The 23,789-nt window shown below is 35.3% G+C and overlaps 1 long non-coding RNA gene across 1 annotated transcript in view; it reads left to right on the plus strand.

Annotated features, from left to right (window-relative positions):
• The window catches only part of LOC128108568 (uncharacterized), a 68,264-nt gene extending 57,695 nt beyond the window's left edge, over positions 1-10,569 (plus strand). Inside the window, exon 3 of the long non-coding RNA XR_008217528.1 lies at positions 6,278-10,569. This is a non-coding gene — a long non-coding RNA (uncharacterized LOC128108568). The remainder of the gene's footprint in view (positions 1-6,277) is intronic.
• The last annotated feature ends 13,220 nt before the right edge of the window (positions 10,570-23,789 follow it).

Below are 23,789 nucleotides of genomic sequence, written 5' to 3' on the forward strand. Positions count from 1 at the left end.
TCTCTATTCTAAAAATGGAAATTCTTTACTTATAATAATATTAGATATTTACAATTTCTATATATGTGCAGATTGATATCCAAAATGTATAAGGTTTTTATAGTCATCAATCTTACTGTGATGTTATAATCAATGACTTCAGGAAAGTGCTCCCATGTATATGATCATAAATATTTCTCATCAATGTATGTGCCCAAACTCCATCTTTATTGATAGATAAGTTACAGGATGACAGGTACAGTTGAACTTCAGAAAAAAAAAAATCAGGCAATATTTTAGTATATGTAAGCCCCATATATTGTTAGAGGATGTGCTGGTTTGAAAGAAAATGATCCCCAAAGGGAGTGGCACTATTAGGAGGTGTGGCCTTGTTGGAGTTAAGTGTGGTTTTCTTGGAGGAAGTGTGTCACTGTAGAGGCGGCTATGGGGTCTCATATATGCTTAAGCCACGCCTAGTGGGGCAGACCATTTCCAGTTGCCTGTGAGTCAAGATGTAAGAACCATCAGCTCCCTTTCCAACACTATGCCTGCCTCATGCTGCCATACTTCCAGCTGCCATGCTTTCCAGCATGAAGATAATAGACTGAACTTCTGAACTGTAAGTAAGCAACCTCACCTAATGTAATGTTTTCCTTTATAAGAGTTGCTGTGGTCACGGTGTCTCTTCACAGCAATAGAAACGATAACACAGATTATACTTTGGAAAAGCTGCACTGCATCAGACACTCAAACTTAAATGTTATGCATTGTACTATATGAAATACACAAAAGTATTTTCAAACTATATGAATAAAAGGCTTGCTTTAATGCCTGCAAACTCACCCATTCTACAGGTGAGTCGTACACAATACCCTTCTCCAATTCAACCTTCCGTGGATAATTTGATTTAAGAATCATTTCACTTCAAAAGTCATTGACAAGCTGGAAATAAATCTGACTCTTGGGCATAAGGGTTAACTACAGAAGACTGCTTTCAATGTACTTCTTCCTTTTCATCCTGTTTATAGTATCTTATGTCCACAGATGTTAATATTAGCTGAAATACTCACAGGAGCTGGTGTTCTATTTCTATCTTTCAGGTACAGTAACATTTCTGAGGCTAAGAAATGAAAATAGAGTGTGATCAAAATTAATTGTGTACATGTATTGTTTCCAAAGAATAATTATAATTACTATATATAAAAAAGACCATGGTAGGAAGAAATAGCCTTAAAAAGAAATCTGGTCCCCTGAGATTTAGAACAGGTAAACCTATCAGTTTAAGACCATTAGTATCTTATCCACTTCTAAATATACATAAAATATCTTAAATAATAATAATAATAATGTGACTCAATAGCCATTTATGACACTCCTTCAGATCATCACATAAATAAATAAAGAGCTTAGGAAAATTAACAAGTGTAGCTAGAGTTTTTCTGCCTGGCCCACAGTCAGGACAAATCTCTTTCACCTGCCAGTCCCACAGCCGCTCAGACCCAACCAAGTAAACACAGAGACTTATATTGGTTACGAACTGTATGGCCGTGGCAGGCTTCTTGCTAACTGTTCTTACAGCTTAAATTAATCCATTTCTATTAATCTATAACTTGTCACGTGGCTCGTGGCTTACCGGCATCTTCACATGCTGTTTCTTATCATGGCGGCTGGCAGTATCTCTCTGACTCAACCTTCCACTTCCCAGCTTTATTCTCTTCCTTGTCCTGTCTACACTTCCTGCCTAGCCAATGGCCAATCAGTGTTTTATTTATTGCCTAATCAGCAACACATTTGCCATACAGAACATCCCACAGCAAACAAGGACCGTGGACAGGATTTCCTGGATAGGAAGGTGAGAAAATGGGATTAGTGGATTTAAAAGAAAAGGTAGGTTGCATAAGTGCCAGTAAATTCTAAGAGCTTGAAAAGTTTGAACATGTATTTGAAGTTTGAAAGTTATTGGGTGAACTATGCTCCTGTCATTTAAAAGCTGAGAGAGTGGGGCAGTCATGCCTCTTCCGTATGCAGTAACTAGATGGTAGGAATGTGTTTTAGACCTTCTTAGGAAGTTTTCTAAATGTGGCAAAGTACAACCAGAACCAGCTGTATCAGACTTCTCTGATTCCTCCTTCCTCTTGTCCCCAACTCTCTCACGTCTTACCTAGCATGTCACCCTCCCAACAGCATGTCCTCTTCTTTTACAAATACATTTTATATATACTCCTCTGCATCCCTAACTCTGCTCATATGCATGCACAAGGCACTGGAGCATGGGGAACGCACCAGTGTTCACCTCCTCAGAGACATGGGACTTTTCCTTCTGCAGCTGCCAGCAGCTGCCAATGGCTCCTCAGTTGGATTGGTCTTCATGCATGTCTCCCATATCCTGTGGAATTTCCCATAGAAAATCAAAAGAATTAACTCATGCTAATTTGTGGACTCTCTGCTAAATGTTGTCCTTGTTGCTCACTTACTTAATTCTAATTTCTTCCATGAGGGCTTTCACACTGAGGTAGTCCTTAGTTCTGGAGTCCCAGTAATTCTCATCCTGTCATCCATCAAAGCCTGCATTAAAACAAATCCCAAGACCACCTATTCTAATGAGAAATGCCTAAATGTCTTTCCCTTAGAAATTTACATTTTTCCCTTAAGTAATTTATGCAATTAAAAAGGTTCAAATGGATCCTCTTTGTTTTATTTACAAAAGGTTTTTCATTAACACAGTATGAAAGTGAAAACACTACATAACAGAATTATAAGTTGTCATAGATTAATATATGGACTCTCCATGTATGATTGATTAGTCAAATTTGGAGAAATTCATGAGAACCCATATAAATAGATATGACATGAAATGCAAATATATTTTATTCATTCAAGTTCTGTCATCTCATACTTCCTCTTTTGTAATTTAGTAATTTTATCATGCTTTTGTTTTCATCTATCTATGACAATTTCATATTTATTTGGAAGTTCCAAAACCCTACAAATGATTGATTCTAATAATTAAAATAAACACACAAATAAACTATTAATAAAAACAGTGAAAACTGCATTTGTCATAGATGGGTAACAGAATGGATTAATTCTCCAGGCCAACCCACTTAGTTGCCTTTAATTATGGAGTCTTATATAGAAATATATTTCTTCTTAATTTTTAATATAAATCCACTCTTGTTTGAAAATGTTCCTGAAGCAGACGATTTTAAAGTAAAATATAAACATTAGCTTAAGTGGTATGGCCAAGTCTTTGTGCTTAAACCAAGTTCTGTTAGTTTTTAGTGAGTACATTATTACTTCCTTACATTAATAATCTTTCAATATGCCATTGAATAGATTAGAGAGTGAAGATCATCTAACAAATGAATTGAACAAGTCTATTCCTTTACTGTTACTTCTTTCCTGAAAACCCCTGTATGTTTTAGCAATGGTTTTGCATCTATTTTACTTATAGCACTTAAAAATATGTTTACAAAAATTCATTTTGTTTGATTCTTATATGTTACCTTCTATGAATTCATATTTTTCTATATCTTTTTAAATTATATATATATATATATATATATATATATATATATATATATTTCCTTATTGTCTTTCTACTGTACAATCATTTTCTATTCCTTCTCTTTGCTCTTTAAATACTATTAAAGATGCTGGTTTCGTGAAACCCTCTTTATAATGATCAGTCTATGAATTTCTATCTAATATCTTAGCGCAATCTCCTCTTTCAGATTTCTTAAGAATTACTGATGAATGCATTTCACTGAAGGTAACACAATGGGAGTGATGATAATGAGTGTACAGTTTAGAAAGAAAGTTCCAGGTATTTTACCACAGTATTCTACAAATAATCTTCTTACGGTATAGATGTATTTCAGTAAAGAGACCATCAGTCATCAAATACTATGAATCAGAATGCATTTAACACACATGATTTAATTCAGCATCATATAGTTTATCAATACAGGACACAATAGGACATACCCATCTCATTATTTAGATCATTGGACCTACTAGAAGTTACAACTTGCTTGGCATTGTATAACCATCCTAGGAAAAGAACAAAGTTAAAACTGAAATATCTATCCAATGTGTACTGATTTCACATGAACACACCAATGAATAAAAGAATCATTAAGTCAAAACATTATTAAGCAAATAAAGTTTGGATTCTGAATCTATTGAACTCCTCTTATATGGATAAGTGAAGATGTTAATAGCCAAATCATATTAAAATCTGGGGAACCATAGTCCTTATCTGCCAATGTCAGTTTGTAAGAAAAACAGAGGTGATCCAGAATTATGTATTTGAAAGTATGAATACAATTGATTAATTATTAAGCAAAAGTAAATACTGGGTTCTTCTGTTTTTATTTTTTTGAATTTTTACTATTAAGTTCTTTTTCACAGTATTCTTCTCTGGGAAAAAGTTAATGATTTATATGTAGTGTCAATTAATGAGGCAATTCCACATAGTTTATCTGACAGTTAAAAGAGGTTTATTTTAAGTCAACTTACAGCAAGCAAAGGGATCAGTTACGGGATCCAGGAGAGGTGAGACGCAGTCCAACGCGGTTCTCTGGAGAACTCTGACTTGGTCTGCTGTCCAGCATCCAGCATCCAGGACCACGAGGTAGCCAAGAAAGTGAGCACGTACACGTACACATTTCAGTTCTTAAGGGGTCCCTGTCTTGGGCACGCCCTGGGAGGGGGCAGGTACCTAGCAGTTACTTGCTGCCTACTAGGAGCAGTGTTTCAGGGGCGAAGAATAGACAACCACTCCTACATATACACACACACACACACACACACACACACACACACACACACACACACACACATATATATATATATATATATATATATATACATATTTTACTTTTAGAGTTTATGTTTTTTTTTCCAACCATGTAAATGTTATAAGGTTAGTGAAGGCCCTAAGATCAATAGAACAATGTTATCAGCTCTATATAACTAAGAAAGGATCACTATTACCGCATGAAAATTAATATAATATTGAATAAATTAAGAATGAATTGAAAAACTTAAGCTATAGTTTAGCAATACTGTATTTTAATTTAAAATTATTTTAATCTGTAAAATAATGGAATAATTAATATAATAAACAATGGATATAATAATGGAGAGTTAGTTTCATTTTCCACCTTCAAACTTACTAGTTTTCTTGAACACTTAAAGTTCATGTTAATGTGCAAAGATGGTCACATGCCATTTAACAACAAAATCTGATCCAATTAAACCATTATTTTATCATTTTGAAAATTTATGTCATTGATCAAAACATTGTTACTAAGGTGCTCTTCATATCCCTCATTAAACTCAGAAAATTTTAGCTTTGAAACAAGCTCCAAGTATTTAAATATTTTGCAGTGTGAAAGATTGAACTTATTTAAGAAGAGGTGCATGTAATAGGATCTGCAGGAAGGAAAGCAAAGGTAGAATGATGTAACTACATTACAATCTCAAAAAGTAAGAGAATACTATCAAAAAGAACTTATTCACAATCTGTATGCTGAAGAGTTTAGTTGCTATGATTATCTTCCTGTTACAACTGACAAAACATAGGAATGAATCATTTATGTTATTTGTTACATTTACATAACTGTGCGAAGAAACAGAGACAGAATTTGACTTTATAGGTATGTGAATGTGTGTTATATAGCTTTTATAGATAGTGCCCAGATTATGTATTAGTTAGCTGATGCCTCTGTGTAATTATATTGTATTTGGAAAGAATTTAGGCTTTCTTCAAAATTCATTTTTATTATTTTTATCTACGAGTATATGTGTACCTCTCTTTGGGTGTTTGCTGTGTGAATGTCATATGTAGGCCAGTGTCTGAGGTGGCCAAGGAGGGAGGGGTGGTACATACCTTAAAGGTGGAGACACAGAGTTTGTGAGCTGCATGACATAGCTGCTGGGAATTGAATTTTGGGTATTCTTGAAGGCAAGTACTCTTAACCACTTAGCCATCTCCCTCGTCCCAGAAATTACAGTTTTAAATGTTGCTCTCCCTCTGGAGAACAAAGAGGAAGCAATGCTCACCTGGGCCAGAGATAAAAGGGATTTTGACATTAGTTTGGTGCTGGCAGGACTAATTGTAACAATCCTAGCTCCTCCTAGACTCCTGGGGATGATCCAGTTACTGAGAAATAACTGAAGGAATTAGCTAACTCCAGGGCAGAGGCATGTTTTCAAAGTGACTACAACTACTACTTTACTAAACCAGAATAATCCCTAACTACCTTCAAAATATTTGTCTTTATTCCCACAGATAACTGTAGTCCTCTTGCCTCACCAAGGAAACTTGTCTTTGCAACAGACAGGGGACCATTACAGACAACTATGACTATCAAAATGCAGAATTGTGGACCCCAGTTCCAAAGGATGCATACGCAATGCAACTGCTCCACCTAAGGCTCATGGAAGACTGTGGAAGAGGGGGTAGAACGATTTTAAGTACCAGAGGATTGGGGAGATTTCTGTGAGATGATGTCTCCTAGTAATGTCAGAAACTACACCCATAAAGTCTCTCCAACATGTCTGCCTATGCATAATCTGAACAAGGACATCAACAATGCGCTTGCTAAAATAGACAGGGAAAAGACCAGAATGGTTTCCCTACACAAAGAACTGCAGGCAACTATGTAATGTTGAGAACACAAGAAATAGTCTTCATCAGAGAAAAGCAGAGCAATTGGTCTAAGTAAAGATACACAGTGACATTAGCAAGACTGATTAAAATCATGGTACAATTATAACTTATTTACAACTGAATAATTTAACATAATTTGAAAAGGGACTTTAAGGTGCTATAAAGTTATGTAAATAAAATAACTAAGCTAGGCTTTTATTTATACCTGCAAAAAAGTGGAAAAATATACCTAGCTAATGTGTGATAATCAGCTAAGCTAATGTGAGGATAAATGTCTTTATAATCTTTATTGATATAATAATCAAAGTGATTAATCAGTTATTCAGCAATCAATGAATATCACCATCAAAGAAAAGCACTTTTCCAATTCTTGAATAAAACAGATAAAGTTGACTTGAGTTTCATGAAATATGAATACTTGCACAGTTAACCAATAAGATTAAACAATTTTATAAACATATTTTACAAGTAAAGATGTACTATTTATAAGAAAATACATATATGATTTGGCTGAGTGAATTCAGAGGGGTTTATTGTTTCTTTCTGAAAATAACAAGCCCTGATTTTGTGCATACTCTGGCATGTGAGGGGATCAGCAATAAACAAAGGGGACCTGTACTTTGTCATTCATGACCACAAGTAGGAAAATATTTGAAAAGAAAAATAGTCGTAAGACTTTGTTGGCAGAGATGAACATAATGTCAGAAATGTTCTAAAATAATTCAAGCAATAAAAATTAAAAGTCCAAGAGAATGGAACAGAAAAGAAAGTTTTTCAACAGAGCATGATGGGAGAACCTGGTCAAGGAGAAAATTGAAGACAAAGACAGATCCAAATTTGAATAGTAATGAAATATTTTACAAATTTAGAATTTTTAAGGCATTACATAGTTTTAGGTCATTGATTTTTAAGGCTTACACCTACATAAGACACAAAACCTTTTATTACTGAGCAAAATTTGAGGAGCTGCGTTTTCTCATTGACAGAGAATTAAAAGGATTATTTCAAAAGCCAAAATGAGTGCGATAAAAGAAGAGCCATGCTTGTAATTGGGAAGATTAAAAATGTGACCATTCTAAATAATCAAAGGTAAATCGGTAGTGTCTTTTGCAATCTGTCAAAAGGTGAATAGAATAAAATTTAAAATCTGTATTCATGGCTCACTTCTCTATTCTTGTATACACCCCATCTGATCATGGTGATTTCCCCACTGCTTTGCATTAATATTAAATAGATGAATAGCCAGGAGGTGAACCAGAGTTTCTAACTTATGGTGTGAACTAAGTTGTGGATCATTTTATACAGATAAAAAAATGCATTATGTGATAGATAAATAGCTCAAGAGTAAATCATACTTTGCAACCCACTCTGTAACCCATGTAAGAGACTATTTTGTATGAGGAAATGTGTGGGGGACTGATAAAATTCCTTACACTACCACCTTGTATAGAGAAACAAACACAGCATTTGTCTCTAACATTGTAGGCCTTCATAGTGGATAACATGCTTTGAGGTACATTTGAAATATTTTTGTTATATTTCAGCAATGTTGGAGTCATCAGTTAAATTCTGATTTGAAATCCATCTACAACAGCAGCATTTCCTATGGAGGAAAAGCTTAAATCAGAGACAACATTATGAGCAGAGTCACTAATATAAATTAGACAGACTACTGATTTTACAGTTTCTATTAGAAAAATGACAAGTAATTTTATCTATATGCATGCTCTGTTATTTTTATATTTTCCCACTTATCATTCTAAAAATATTGGAGTGGGCAACAAAAATATTTCAAATTAGAATTCTGCATTTTATTTGCTTCCCTGAATTCATTTACTATAAATATAAAATTGTTTATTCCTTAATTAAATTAAAAATGCAAATATTCTTTATTTCAGCTATTCCACTATATATTTAGATATGATTTATAGATTCCTTTTTCTCTATGTAAACATTTTTGTAACATTGTAATTTTTCATATTTTATACAAAAATAAGGTAAAGCCTGTATCTTTGTAGAAAAGTTCAAAAGATAGAAACAGTACTGAAATATTCTATGAAATTAGGTCTTATTTTTTTTGTGATTTCCAGAGTTTGATTTAAAGAAAAGTTTAACATTTTAATCTTATAAATTACGTTTGCATGCCAAACAAATCTGCACCCATTGTCTCTTAGTGATGAGATATAAATATATGGGGCTTACATTTCTTCTCAAGTTTGAATACTCACTGTTTTCAGAGTTTATAAATCTTAGTTCAGTAAAATAAAATTATGAAATGTAAAATAATTTTGATAGGTCTATATGACAAAGTTTTGACCAATATAGTTATTTGCTTTTCATTGTTATTACTACCAAATATGCTAGTTGTGAAACAATTTTGCTTGCACAGGATTAGAACTGAATGATGCAGGCATTCTACCTGTCAACATACAGGGTTCTCTGCCAACTATTTAAACATTTCTCATCGTGACTCAAGTAGATGCTTGCATCTTTGTTTCTCCCAGTATTTAACAATACATAGTCTATAAGCTGACTAAATTTTAATCATGATTCTGAGTATGACTAAAACACTTATACATTGCTTTTGACTGTAGTAACTGCTACTTCAACTTCCTGTTTTCCATGTTTCAGAATCTGAAACAAACGTTAAGACATTCAGCTCTGGGAAAAGTTACTTACATGCATAGGTATTTGGAAATTGTCAGCCTCTTCTATTGGATTGCAAGCTTTGTAAGAACAATGGCAGTGTTTTACTTTTCATTCATTCTGGCTCTGTTTTAGAATTTGCCATAGTGAGAGAAGCCTTCATAAACAAACATGCAATTTCCTTGAGCATTTCCCTCTTACCCCCTACTACTCCATTAGTTATTATTTTATATAGCAGGATTCATGCACTTTCTAAAATCTAACACACAACTTGGAAATATTTTGGATGCACTAAAATAAATTACACTGTTGATAGATACTAAATCCTAATTCAGTAATCTTGTAGATAATTATTATGATTTTAATGACAAATGCAAGAATCTCTATTTGATACTGATCAAAATTCCTGTTTGTACTTTTAAGAGAATGGAACATTATTTAGATTATATGCATGAAGGACTTAAAATAGCTTAAGGTAAACAGTAATATATGTATAAGTCAAGCAAATATATAAGATTTACAATAAAATTATTATTAGCATCAGTGTGTTTATCTTTGTGATAAGCTTTTCTTTAAATCTTTTTGTTTGTTTGTTTGTTTTGTTTTTGTTTTTGTTTTTCGAAACAGGATTTCTCTGTGTAGCTTTGAGCCTCTTCCTGGAACTCACTTGGTAGCCCAGGCTGGCCTCGAACTCACAGAGATCTGCCTGGCTCTGGCTCTGCCTCCTGAGTGCTGGGATTAAAGGCGTGTGCCATCACCACCCGGCTAAAGCTGTTTTTGATGAACTGCAGTTTGAGAATAAAAACTGAAGAAGTTTGCTACATCAGAATAATCAACATAGAATACTACATTCCTAAGGCTGAATCATTCAGTAAAAGCTTGTAAAATGTAACTTATTATTATATCCATTCATTTCTGTTTTAAGCTTAACTAAAACAGATGTAAAATGATTCATTTAGTTTCCCTATGAGGAAAGCAAGTAAACTACCAGTCTTCTAAGCAGCTTTTGAAAGCTTCAGGCTACTCTTGTTTCTTGCTGGATGTGGAGTCGTTGTTCATTCCTTTGTTTTTAAGAAATGTGCTAAGACCTACAACTTGCCCACTGTAAAGCAAAAGCAAGGGCTCTTTCATCCCCTCTTCACCTGCAGTGGCCTTACTCTGAGGCATTATGACTTCATTCAACAGCAGGCGTATTTCAAGACAACAATGAACACAGCTTCCTGCTTGAAAAAATGTGCTAACCCTTTTGGCTGAGCCCTAAGACATTTGGAAGTGCTTCCTCACAGAATCGAAAGGCACCAAGCCAACTACTGTGCACATGCATAAATCTGTCAATTATCCAGATTCTGGCACAAAATCCATGTCACTTAAGGGAAAAAATATGCTGTGGGATTGTAATTCGAGCACATAAATCACTATTTGTTTTGTTGTTGTTGTGTTTTGTTTTCCATGAATAAAGTTTGTGGTTTGATCCCTATAAATGGACAGAGGGAAAATACACAATCATGAAAATCATTCACGTTCTGTTGAAGGCTTTTTAATTTTTAGAAATAGTTGAGCATATCAACAATAGAAAGTCTGAATTTATGAAATACGAATATCTATGGAGTTTTACAGAGGTTGAAAATACCCTAAGTGATGTATTTAGCTTTCCCGTCTTTATTCCTTTTATTTTTCATAGTCTTCTTTGCTTCTTTGATGCCTTTGTCCACTTGAATTAATTTGTAGATGATTTAACTAGCCTAAGTAGAAAATGGGAATGTAGGCATAGGAGGGGATGAAGAAGGTGAAGGAGAAACAAGGATACCAGGTCACATGAATTTTACTGTATGAAATATTTGATATGGTGCTATTATTGGCCTGACTTGCAAGTAAAATTGAAGGTTTAGTCACATGCTTAATGAACTTACTAAACACTAGCAGCCAGCCATATGCTAGTATTGTGAAAGACTATCATGCAATCTTAGCTCACAGACTTTGTGTGCAGCTGTGAACCTCACTTCCAAACTCAGAGCTTACTACTTTTCTTGGAAATGCCACTCCAGAGTCCTCAAAGCTGCAGCCTGCCCAGGCTGTTCAAATGAAGAGAAAGGCAAATGTTTCTAAGACAATTACACTAAACACGGTACACATATTATGATCAGCATAAGCTGTCAAAAGCTTTTAGGTGCAAATCAAACCTCCTTAAAAAGTAAGCTTGCATATTTTTCAGTATTATGCTTGGAAGAATGTATTTCTAAAGCTGAAATTTAAGACATTTTTCCTCTGATTTTGTCCAATTTGTCTAAGTTGGGAGATGAATAATGATTCATTCTTAGACACTTGTTCTTAGTTATAAGCTAGGAATCTGACAGTAATTTCAAAAGTAAGAATAAAAGCACAGCTTTAAGTACATTCTACAATACTTTCTGTAAGCATGCTTCATTAGAGATGGTCCGGAGTCAAAGTTATTTCAAGGTTAGTCAGTCTTTAACATTCTACAATCTGCATGAGTTAAAGCGAGTTTGTCAACTCCTTCAAACTTCTACCTCTATTTCTATAAGCCATTCCAGATTCCAATGCATTCAAAAGCAAAGCCTTCCTTTATCAAAATTAATTGTTCATGCTTTTCATGATTCTAATCAAACCTAATAAGTAAGATCTGAATTAATTTTAGTAGAAAAGATAACCCTAAGTTAAAGAAAGTATCAAAAGCATCAGTGTAACTAAAACAGTCTTTAAATTGTTGATTTACATGCTGGTATAAGAAATTTAACAAAGAGATTTCTTCCCATCTTTATCCACTGTCTTTTAAAGGTTAGAACTTGCAGAATTATAGCATAGCACTAGCATTAAGAGACTGACTGTGGTAATCTTTAGGCACACATGATTTTCATCAGCACAGAAACCTTTATGGAGCCTTTTATGATTCATTTACTGCCTCAGGAACAACCACTAAATGCTTTCCATTCTTACAATTCTGTGACTTCAGGAATGTACACATTAGATGTGTCTCATGGATCTTTTAATGAAAAACAGGTGGTGTTGGATGGAAGTGCTTAATAAATGCCGAATTACTTCCCATGAGTTGATGGTCTCAGATTGTCTTTGTTGTTTTTGTTTTTGTTTTTAACTTTTATCTCTTTGTGAGAGAAAAACTGTTGAAGTCTTTAAATAAAGTTCTGATTTCTAATTCTCCTTTTCATGTTTCCAACTCAAGCTGCAGAAAGGACCCAACTCCATCGTTGGCTGAGAGTCACATAATAGCTATCTTGGGGGACTGAAATTTTATTATTTTTGTGTGGCAATATTTTGTTTGTTCTCTAACAAATAAAGCTTGTCTGGAGATTAGAGTGCAGAGCCAGCCACTAGAGGCCAAGTAGTAGGTGGCACAAGCCTTTAATCCCAGCACTTGGGAGGAGGAAATAGGAAGTGATACGGTTGGGTGGAGAGAGGAAGTGATAAGGCAAGGGTGGAGACAGGAGTTTGGCCCTTTCAGTCTGAGGATTCCTAGTGCTAAGAAGTCTTTCTAGTGGCTGCTGCTCTGCTTCTCTGATCTTTCAGCTTTCACTCTGATATCTGACTCTGGGTTTTTATTATTAAGACAAATTAGAATTCACGCTACATTTTTGATATTGTTACAAATCTCAGATATTTTTCTTTGTGTTGAGAAGTACATATTACCTGAATCAAACATTTATAATATTTTATTAGTTGATGCAGCTGGGACTCGTGTTTGTGGTTTGTGCTTTGCCAGAAAGCCTGTGAGGACTCATTATCATGCCCCCACTGACTGTGGAGAGCAAGGAGGATATTTTTGCTGTGATATCAATGACTATAATGCACAGTTGAGCAGGAGAGACATGGGAGGCTTCTGTGACAACCCCTACTCCCCATCCCCACCCCAGATAAAAGTAACAACCTAGAGAGGAAGCCATCGAAAAGAACTCTTAAAAGGGGTGATGGGGTATACTGAAGTTAGAGCTCCACAATTGATGGCTTTTGGCAGGGTCTGGGAGGGCAAGGACTTAGTCTTATTTAAGGGGCAAGCCACTGAGAGTTTGACCACGTTGCAGTGAGTATGTAGACAACATAAATTGGACTTTTTTTATTTTAATGTTTGCTTTTTTGGGGGATCACGAGGAGGGGGATGGAAGGACTTGGAAATGAGTGTAATCAGGATGCATGATGTGAAAATCCCAAAGAATCAATAAAAATGTTGTGTTAAAAGTTTAATTAATTAGTTAATTAATTAAAGCTGACTTAAATGGCAAGCCTAGTCCTGCCTTTCTAGTATTCATTCTTCTGTTTTGACTGGTTGCCAAGATTTACAATTTGCCTGTCCTAGGAAATTTTAATTAAACTCTAATAAAATTTGTTCTTGATCTTGAAAAATTTAAATGGTAAATAACTAAAATTGCAAATAATTTTAATTGTCTACAAGTAAGCTACTGTATAGACAACAAAAGTCTATGTAACTATGATGTCCACTGGGAAGCTACATTGTTATTCATACCATAGGCATTAGGAAACTATTTTCCCAATATTGAAGGAAAAATAAATATACAACTATTGCAATGTTTTCTGGCAAAACTTTTAGGATAACACAAAGGATACAATTTAACATTTTAAAAGAATAGTAGAACGTTCCTTTTAACATTGCAATATGATATGTGAAACAAAGATACCGCTTTAGAGTCTTTATGAGTATGTATAAAATGAGAAGCCTCAAAACAGCAATGAGCAGCCCTAGTGCCCACAGTTTTCTTTTCTAAACTTCCATCTCATACTGGACTGCCTTAGATCATAAAAGTCAGTGAAGTTAATTCCACTTCTCGAATATAGAGAGCACAAAGTCAGCATCTATTGATGAGCGATTATGAAATTAGTTTTCATTAGTCTACTTTCAATCTTCCAGTTTGAACGTATTCATAATGAAACAGTCTCCTCCAGGGAAGAACATACCGACTGGTCATCTATTACCAAATGGTCAGCCTAAACACATGAATACAAGTAACATTACACGGACTGAGAAGGTTGTAGTTAAGTATTTAGGAATATATATGGTTAGCAGCATCCATGCTGGTGGCTCACAACTGTAACTCCAACTCTCTAGGATCTCCCACCCTCCCGGGCACTCTGCGGGCATCTGTACTAACACATGCACATACCCACACACAGACACTGTGGTGGTTTGAATGAAAAATTCCCATGACAGGCTTATATATTTTCACAGTCAGGTAACAACAACAGGTAATAATGACTCCTAGAAATAGATCGCATAGTGCTTTATTAACCTTGAATTTTCTCAATGCTGATGAAAAATGAACAACAGCTGCGGACAGACATTGGACGACAGACAAAACTCCTGAGCTAAACCAACCGGTTTATTTCAAGGATGTGCTGACCTCAGAATGGAAACCTGGATATGTTCTACGTTGGGGAAGGGGTTTTGCCTTTGTTCCTACAGGAAAAAAAAGGTATGGATACCAACAAAATTAATAAAAATTCGATTTGAACAGGAAAAACCCCTTGATCAAGAAAGTAAAAGATCATCCACCAATGTGACATCTCTACAAGTTGTAAGAAAAATTTAACAATCAAAGGTTGGGGTAGGGTTCTGTTTTTGTCTTTCCAGGATAATGGAAATACCCATCTTCCAAAAATCATAAGGCCTTGGATATCCGGATATTTACAGCAGAAAGAAAGAATCTATTGGTACCAATCTACACACGGTAAAATCTCACTGTCTAACATCTATCTATCTATCAATCTAGTAAAGTTGTGGTTCCAATTCAATTATAGGCCAAGCTGGCTTTGGAGATGGAATTGGCTCACTCCTTCTCTAAACCCAAATTATATGTAATTTTACTATGTTAAGGTTAAATCCTCCTTTTTGAAAAAAAAAGAAAAGGGGAAGTGCTGTGGGATGTTCTGTATGGCAAATGTTTTGCTCTGATTGGTTAGTAAATAAAACACTGATTGGCCAGTAGTCAGGCAGGAGGAAGTATAGGCGGGACAAGGAGAGAAAAGAATTCTGGGAAGTGGAAGGGTGAGTCAGAGAGACACTGCCAGCTGCTACCATGACAAGCAGCATGTGAAGATGCCAGTAAGCCACGAGCCATGTGTCAACTTATAGATTAATAGAAATGGATTAATTCAAGATAGAAGAAGTAGTTAGCAAGAAGCCTGCCATGGCCATACAGTTTGTAAGCAAGATAAGTCTCTATGTTTACTTGGTTGGGTCTAAGCAGCTGTGGGACTGGCGGGTGAGAGAGACTTGTCCTGACTGTGGGCCAAGCAGGAAAACTCCAGCTACATCAAATAACAAATTATTTCATAATAAAGTATCAGTTAATAATATTATTTTATAATTTATTATATTATAATAAATAGTTTTATAATCAAATAAATTTATTGTGACTCAAAACCAAGGTATTTGTATGTTATTGTAAATAATATGTGAAATAAGATGTTAAAACTACCTGGTATACTTTTTTATTTTAAATGTAACTTCATTTTCCAAAATCTTAGATATATGCATACTTACATTTTTAGCATATATAGCTTAATATTGAGACACTGTGATTGTTGCAGACATTACATTCCTGAAGAATGACTTACCAACTTGTGTATTCTAATTTAAAATAATTCATTGGAGTTTACTTTTTAGAATTTAGACAGAGTGGTCCTGTTGTATAGTACATGTATAAATATCTGTGGTTTATAACTGTAATATAATTTTCATTTGTTAATGCTCATGATACTTCAGAGATTACAGAGGTATTTGTAAAACATTGCTGCTCACTGGCTATTTTACATTTTCAGAGAAAGAATGAAAGAAAAATGACCCATACAAATACGTGCCTTAACACGTAGGCATCCTTTCACATGCCTTCACAAAATACCTTACCAAATTCTCTAGAAAAACAAAGAAAGTCTTGCTAATGGTATCTCATCATCCTTCTATATTTGTAAACATTTAAATATTATACAAGAGTCCTGAGTGTATTTGTGTATATGTATTAATTGCATGTGTATGCTTATATCTGTATTTGTGTGAAGGGGTGTGCTCATGTATGTGTGTGCCTTTGGAGGTCAGAAGTTGACTTCAAGATTTATACTCTGTAGCTCTTTGTCTAATTTTTTTTATTAGACAAGCCCTCTCATTGTCTTACAGTTTTATGTTAGGATAGAATTGGTGGCTAGTGAGCTCCCTTGGCTTTGCCTGTTTCTACCCCTTTCCCCATGGAGATTGCAGGCAGGCACTTCCACACTTGGCTTTTATTGGAGTTATAGGGATTTGAAGTTCTATAGTATATAGCAAGCACTCTGCCTACTGTGCCATCTCCTGAGCGCCCATTACTCTTAAAATAACATGTCTGTTTGTTCTGAAGGCTTTTCTAATGTAATAACACCTCAGCTCCAGACAGTGGAATCATTCTGTCTTTAGTTGAAAGTCCTTTGAACTGACAATCTTTTGTGTGCTCAAATTCACAATCCTGAACCACTGGTAATACCCATGCTTAACTACTTGGAGAACAAAGAACAGATTTCTTTTTCATAATAATTGAAAAGTTAGAAGAAAAATACCATAGCCAAAAGTGTCTTGGACATGGTTAGAAGCTCATCTGTTGTAAGGGAAATCTAGTAATTGATGTTATGATATTTTCATGCAAATGAAGTAGGTTTATAATTACATAGAGTTGATTTTATTTAAATTAATAGAAATAAATTAGGAATACAAAATGCACATTCTTATTTGCAACAGAGGAACTAACTTTGAATGAAGAAACAAGTTTTATGTGATGAAGAATATTCACAAATCTTTTGAATATATGATGTTGCATTTACAACTTCAAATTCGGTGATTGCTTCATATTGCATTGCAACATAAATTGACATTACCATCAACCAAATTTGGATAACTGAAATAGATCTTATATAATGACACTTGTTCTTTCCACATGACATCAATGAAAATATATTTACATTCACACTGAGTGGTGCCAGTATATGTCTAGTCATTTTGCCCTACTGAGCTCATTTCTCAATGAAATGGGCCATCACTGCATTGCATATGCTGTCATATTTACTTAAAATCTTGCTGATGATAGAACAAATATATAAGAAATTTAACTCCTAGACAATGCCAGAGTGAGAACAAATGTGTTCCCTAACAGTGACCTTCTGTCAAGTGAAAGTGTACTGAAGTTGTATGTGGTTACCACATGGTGGGATCTAATTTGATAAAATTGAACAGAGAGCACTGCATGCATTTCCCATAAGAAAGCACCTCCACATGTCCATAGAAAACCTGGAAAGAAAAGACTCATGCTCCAGATACACTACTTGTATTGTTATAACTAACATGTCAAGATAACTTAATGAATGAGGAAAAAGAGTGGGCAGCAAAAAACAGTACGAACACCTCATAATATAAATAAACACATTTCCCAACTTCATGTGACTCATGCTGAAAATACGCAACAAACTGGAAGAAACACCCATAATATGTTCATGGTGAATGGAAAAATATAGATTAAAAATCTTTGAATCCAATGTTATTATACCAAATTCTTCCTATTTCATTGCTGCAATACTGGTTTTTCTGTCCTTGATTTTTCTCTTTACATTCGTCAGATGAATAACTTGGATGATTCTGTATTCCCTGTTATAAGGCTGTTTTAGTAACTCTGTTATTTGGCATTGGATTCCTTCAGAGAATACATTTAAAGTCTCAATGTTTTGTGCACACATACACACACACACACACACACACACACACACACACACACACGCATAGTAAGACACACGCACTATAGAATTGTTTCCTTTCTCTATTTTTCAAACCTAAAGATTTCATTGTTCTTAACGGTTTTTGATTCATATTAACTTTTCATTTATTAAGAAATTTTTTTATTCATTTTACATACCAACCACAGATCTCCCTCTCTTCCCTCCTGCTCCCCTTCCAGCTTTCTGCCCCCTGCCGCAGCCCATCCCCTGTTCCCTCCTCTGAAAAAAAATAAGTCCTCCCATGGGGAGTCAGCAAAGCCTGGTACATTTAGTTGGGGCAGGTCCTAGCCCCTCCCCCTGCATCAAGGCAGTGCAAGATGTCCCACCATAGGTAGTGGGCTTCAAAAAGCCAGCTCATACATCAGGGATGGATCTTGATCCCACTGCCAGGGGCCCCTTATGCAGATCAAGCTACACAACTGTCTGGCTAATGCAGAGGTCTAGTCCAGTCCCATGGAGGATCCACAGATATTGGTCGATAGTTCATGTGTTTCCACTAGTTTGGTTTGGTTGTCTCTGTAGGTTTCTTGATGCCCCTTGCTCATAGAATCCCTCTTCTCTCTCTTCAACTGGATGCCTGGAGCTTGGTCTGGTGCTGGCCTGTGGATCTCTGCATCTGCTTCCATCAGTTACTGGATGAAGTCTCTGTGATGAGTTAGTGTATTCACCATTCTGATAACCGGGGTAAGCCAACTCAGGCACCCTCTCCACTATTGCTGATAGTTTAACCTGGGGTCATCCCTGTGGATTCCTGGGAACTTTCCTAACACCAAGTTTCTCCCTATACTGAGGATATCTCCCTGTATCAAGAGATCTCGTTCATTGCTCTCCCACTACGTCCCTGTTCCAGCTCAAACACCGCTTTCCCTTATGCTGTCATCCCCCATTGGGCATATACCCAAGGAATGCTCAATCATACCACAAGGACACTTGCTCAACTGTGTTCACAGCAGCATTATTCATAATAGCCAGAACCTGGAAACAACCTAGATGCCCCTCAACTGAAGAATGGATAAAGAAAATGTGGTACATATACATGATAGAGTACTACGCAGAAGAAAAAAAAAAACCCGACATCATGAAATTTACAGGCAAATGGATGGAACTATCAAATATTATCCCGAGTGAGGTAACTTAGACTCAGAAAGACAAACATGGTATGTACCCACTCATAAGTGGACACTAGATATAAAACAAAGGATAACCAGACTACAACCCACAGCTCCAAAGAGGCTAGGTAACAAGGAGGATCCTAAGAGAGATGCATGGATTGCCTTGGGAAGGGGAAATAGATGAGATCTCTGGAGTAAACTGGAGGCAAGGGGAGCAATAGAGGCTAGGGGATGGGGGATGAGAGCATTCTTCTTAATGTTAAAGAAATGTAGTTGTCAAAACTGGCTACAAGAAAACCAGAAATAAATTTAAAAATTTATTTGATATAACACATCCCTTATAAACAGCATTCAATGCACACCATATATATTTAATAGATATTTTCAGTATTTAGCCTTATGTATTGATCTTATTTAGAATTAGTGGCCATTTTTAATAACTTAGTATAAAGCAATGAACTATTATTTGCTTTTCTTCTTTTGATATTTTAATGCCTGTTGAGGCAAAGCCCACCCATTGACTGATGCTTATGAATGAATCTTTGACACTCCTTCAATTTTGTTTTTAAACATTTTATAGTAATTTCAGTTAATTCAGAATGTCAATTCTGCTGTTATACATATTATTGATTTCAAAGGTGTACACTTATCCTTCAAAGAAACTGTGTTATTCCTTCATATGCAGCTCAACAGTGGTTGTAAGTGAATATAAGTGACTTATTGACAGTTTTCAAAACACAGGTAATATTTTAGATAGCATTTAAAAGTCCTTGATGGTTCTAAATGAGTATGTTAACGTGGTGTTCAGTACAGTTTATTGCAAAAAGTAGATGAGTAATGAAACTTTTTTGAAGTAATAAATTAAAATACTAAGTGAAAGCTACTTTATCAAAAATTAGTTTGATCTTTTACTTGTATTTTAGTTACTTGAGATCAAAACCTTCAGGTTTATTGATGACCATCTTGGATTGATCTGCCTCTGGCTCCAGCACTGCAGACAAACTAACTGATTCTGTCTTCACTTCCATTTCCTTGGGACACCTATTGCTGCCAGGATAGACTATAAGTTACAGATGCTGTCCCCAAAGAAGCATAGGCCATACATGTGAAGTCTAATAATAAATTAAGAAATCTAACTTGGGAGTGGAGTAAAATCTCAGGAGCTTGAGTGAGTTAGGAACCAGTAGATAAATTCTTTCCATTTTCCATATTCCTGGGAGTCAGTTGTAAGACACAATTTATATGGTTTCTTGGGGGCATGATACATCAGTCGCCTCACTGGGAGAAAGACAGCTTGGTAATACATCTTTGTCAAGGATCATCTCCTTGTCCTCGCTTTGTTTTTCTTATCCTTCAGTCACAGGTCTATATTATCTAGTAAAATGATACACATGAATTCTTTGCTGAGGTGCAGCTCTTTGGGGCACATGCTAAAGGAACACATCTTAAAATAGCCTACAATTTATTTGTGTCTTCTTCTTTCTGAGCTTTTAACTTATCTGAGAGAACTATTATTTCAAATATTCCTAGAACTAAAACAAATATATCTATGTTTTTCTTCAATTTAGAAATATCTATTCTTTATTCATTTAGTTAAAAAATAAGTTGCTTATGCCCTTCATGCTCTTAAGCCATAGAAACTCAAGGATGAACAGGAATGCCTCTACAGTTCACAAATAAATGAACAGAAAAGCTGTACAGACAAATTAAGTCTAGTATCTCAAAGATAAATACACAATTAAATGGTTTGACAAAAATTCCCCGAATCTACAACTATTAAAAAGAGCTATAGGGATGGAGAAATGGCTCAGTAGCTAAGAACACTTACCATTCTTCCAAGACTTGAGTTTGATTACCAGCACTCACATGGTAGCTCACAATGCCACTGCCAGGGAATCTGATACCCTCCTTTAGACTCCCTGGGAACCAGGAACACAGGTGGTATGCAGACATACAGGCAGGCATAAACATAAATTAAAATTTAAAAACTTAGGATTAAATTTGCAAAGGAGAACATATATATCTATATATCTATATCTATATATATCTATATCTATATCTATATATATCTGATTTATATATTAGAAGAGTGTTTCTGGTTCCTCTACCCTCAAGGCTCAGTGATTACTTAAACAGATGTTACTTCTTACTGTTTTCTCCTTACATTGACCCGCTTACAGTTATTGCACATGACACTGAGGACATTTGTGTAGAAGGAGAAGGTACTCTTAAATGTGAGGCCAGAATTTTACTGAGGCTGGTGACTAGTCTCAAGGATTCATTAATGATGTACAAATATAACCCACGATGCATGACTCTTATCACTGGGGGGAAGATGTTTCTATTTTCTTGTATCTTGCTACTAACTCCAGCCAATCTCTATTCTTGACACAAGCTATCAGCAAATGTGAAGCATGTGTAGGCTTGAGAAGACATGGGATTCTGTTTTTAATATTTGTCTTCCAACACAATGATTGGTTACCTGACTGAGTTAGCATGGGATCCAAGATGCCCAAGAATACCTCCAATTTCATGGAACTAAAATATAGAAATATTGGAAATTCAAATGAAAGCCATAGGGCTACTCTAGCTGAAGAGTGACTTACAGTTCCATGTAATAAATAATTGATTGTTGGTTTGTACCATTAATTTTTATTTCCTTTGTTATGTATCAGAATTTTGTCAGTGGACATTTTATGAAACTCAGGTCTAAACGTTGAATGCTAACAAAAATAATATTAAAAATGTGACCTTCATTGTATGGAAGATAATAACACAAGAAAATATTAATCAAAAATAGAAAAAAGTGAATTATATCCAGGAATAGTAAAAATAATGACAAAGAACTAATAAAAATAACTTCTAAGTACTCTGGACCCTCCCAACCTGTATGTGTGAACTTATTTGATGAAGTTGCTACCTTAGGTAACCTCACAGTTATTTATAGATATGTTGAATTTGGGAGGCACCCTCTAAACAAAATATTATAAGTAGATAGGAATGTATTTAAACTGAATCTGAAGAAATGCATGAAATACAAACTAGATTTTTTAATCAAAATACCAATGAACTTATAGAAATACAGAAATATACTAAGTGGGCGAATAAAGTTGCTTTTCATAGGTAGCGAACCTGAGATGCTGAAGGTGAGCTGCTTACAAGAATAAGGATCCAAGAGGTAGTTAAACATTATATAGTCATTCCTATGAGACATTATAAGTTTGAAAAGGTGCTTCTGTGACACTAAATATATGAGCCTTATATGGTGATATTTTATTTGTGCTGAAATGTGATTTTATTTGTATGTTAATAAAGTTGCCTGGGGATCAGAGATAAGAGCAAGCCATTAAGAAATCTGGAAGTGGTAGCACATGCCCTTAATCCAATCACATGGCAGGCAGAATCTCTGTGTGTTCAAGGACACCACCAGCATGGTGACAAAAGCCTTTAATCTCAGAACCAACCATAGAGACCTGGAGGTCTATATAACAGGCAGTAATGAGGAGGTCATGTGGTTGGGATTACAGCCAATGAGAAGGCAGAACAGAAAGGCAATAGAAAGACAGGATACAGAAAAAAGGTCTCTCTCTCAGGGGAAGGACAGCAGCAAGTAATAAGATAAGGTGGTCTTAGCTCTTGGCTACTGTTTGATTTCTGGGCTTTTAACTCTTTATTTGGCTCTGTGTTTCTTATTTAATAAGACTGTTTAGAATTACATCTACAGCCTTATGAAGTCCCCACTATCAGGCTACCTATAGATATTATAGTGACTGCAAATACTCACTATTTGTACGATTTGTGTAACAGGATACAACACCATCACGTACATATAAAACCTCTGAAACTATACAGAAAATAGTATTTACACACTATTACAGACTTAGGACTTATTTTTTCTTATTTGCAAATTATACTTGACTCTTGATCCATTGTAGTTGGAGTTTTCTCTCCGGGTCCCGCCAAGTCCCGGCAGTCCAACAGCCCACTTATAAAATAAACACACAGACATTTATATTATTTACAAACTGTATGGCCATTGCAGGCTTCTTGCTAACTGTTCTTATATCTTAAATCAACCCATTTATATAAATCTACACCTTGCCACGTGGCTTGTGGCTTACCGGCATCTTCACATGCTGCTTGTCATGGTGGCGACTGGCAGTGACTCCCTCCACCTTCCTGTTCTGTTAGTCCTGCCTATAATTCCTGCCTGGCCACTAGCCAATCAGTGTTTTATTTATTGACCAATCAGAGCAATTTGACATACAGACCATCCCACAGCACTTCCCCTTTTCTTTTTTTAATTATTATTTTATTTTATAATTAATTTAATTTTTTAAATTATTATTTTGCAATACAATTCTTTTTTTTTTTTTTAAAGAGGAAGGTTTTAACTTTTACACATTTCCAAAGTCAGCTTGGTATATTTGGGAATTTGGGTATAGCTTCTCTTACTACTTCCTGCTGGAGGGGGGCACTGTATCTTGTGGGGACACAAAGAAAATTTTAGGATTATGGAGTAGTCCATGAGGGTGTATCGTCTGAGCCAGTTGCCTTGAAATGGTTTTGGATGTTGGATCATCTGAGCCTTGGTG

Source organism: Peromyscus californicus, unplaced genomic scaffold (assembly GCF_007827085.1).
Source record: "Peromyscus californicus insignis strain IS unplaced genomic scaffold, ASM782708v3 Scaffold_13__1_contigs__length_99412109, whole genome shotgun sequence".
NCBI classification, from domain to species: Eukaryota; Metazoa; Chordata; class Mammalia; order Rodentia; family Cricetidae; genus Peromyscus; species Peromyscus californicus.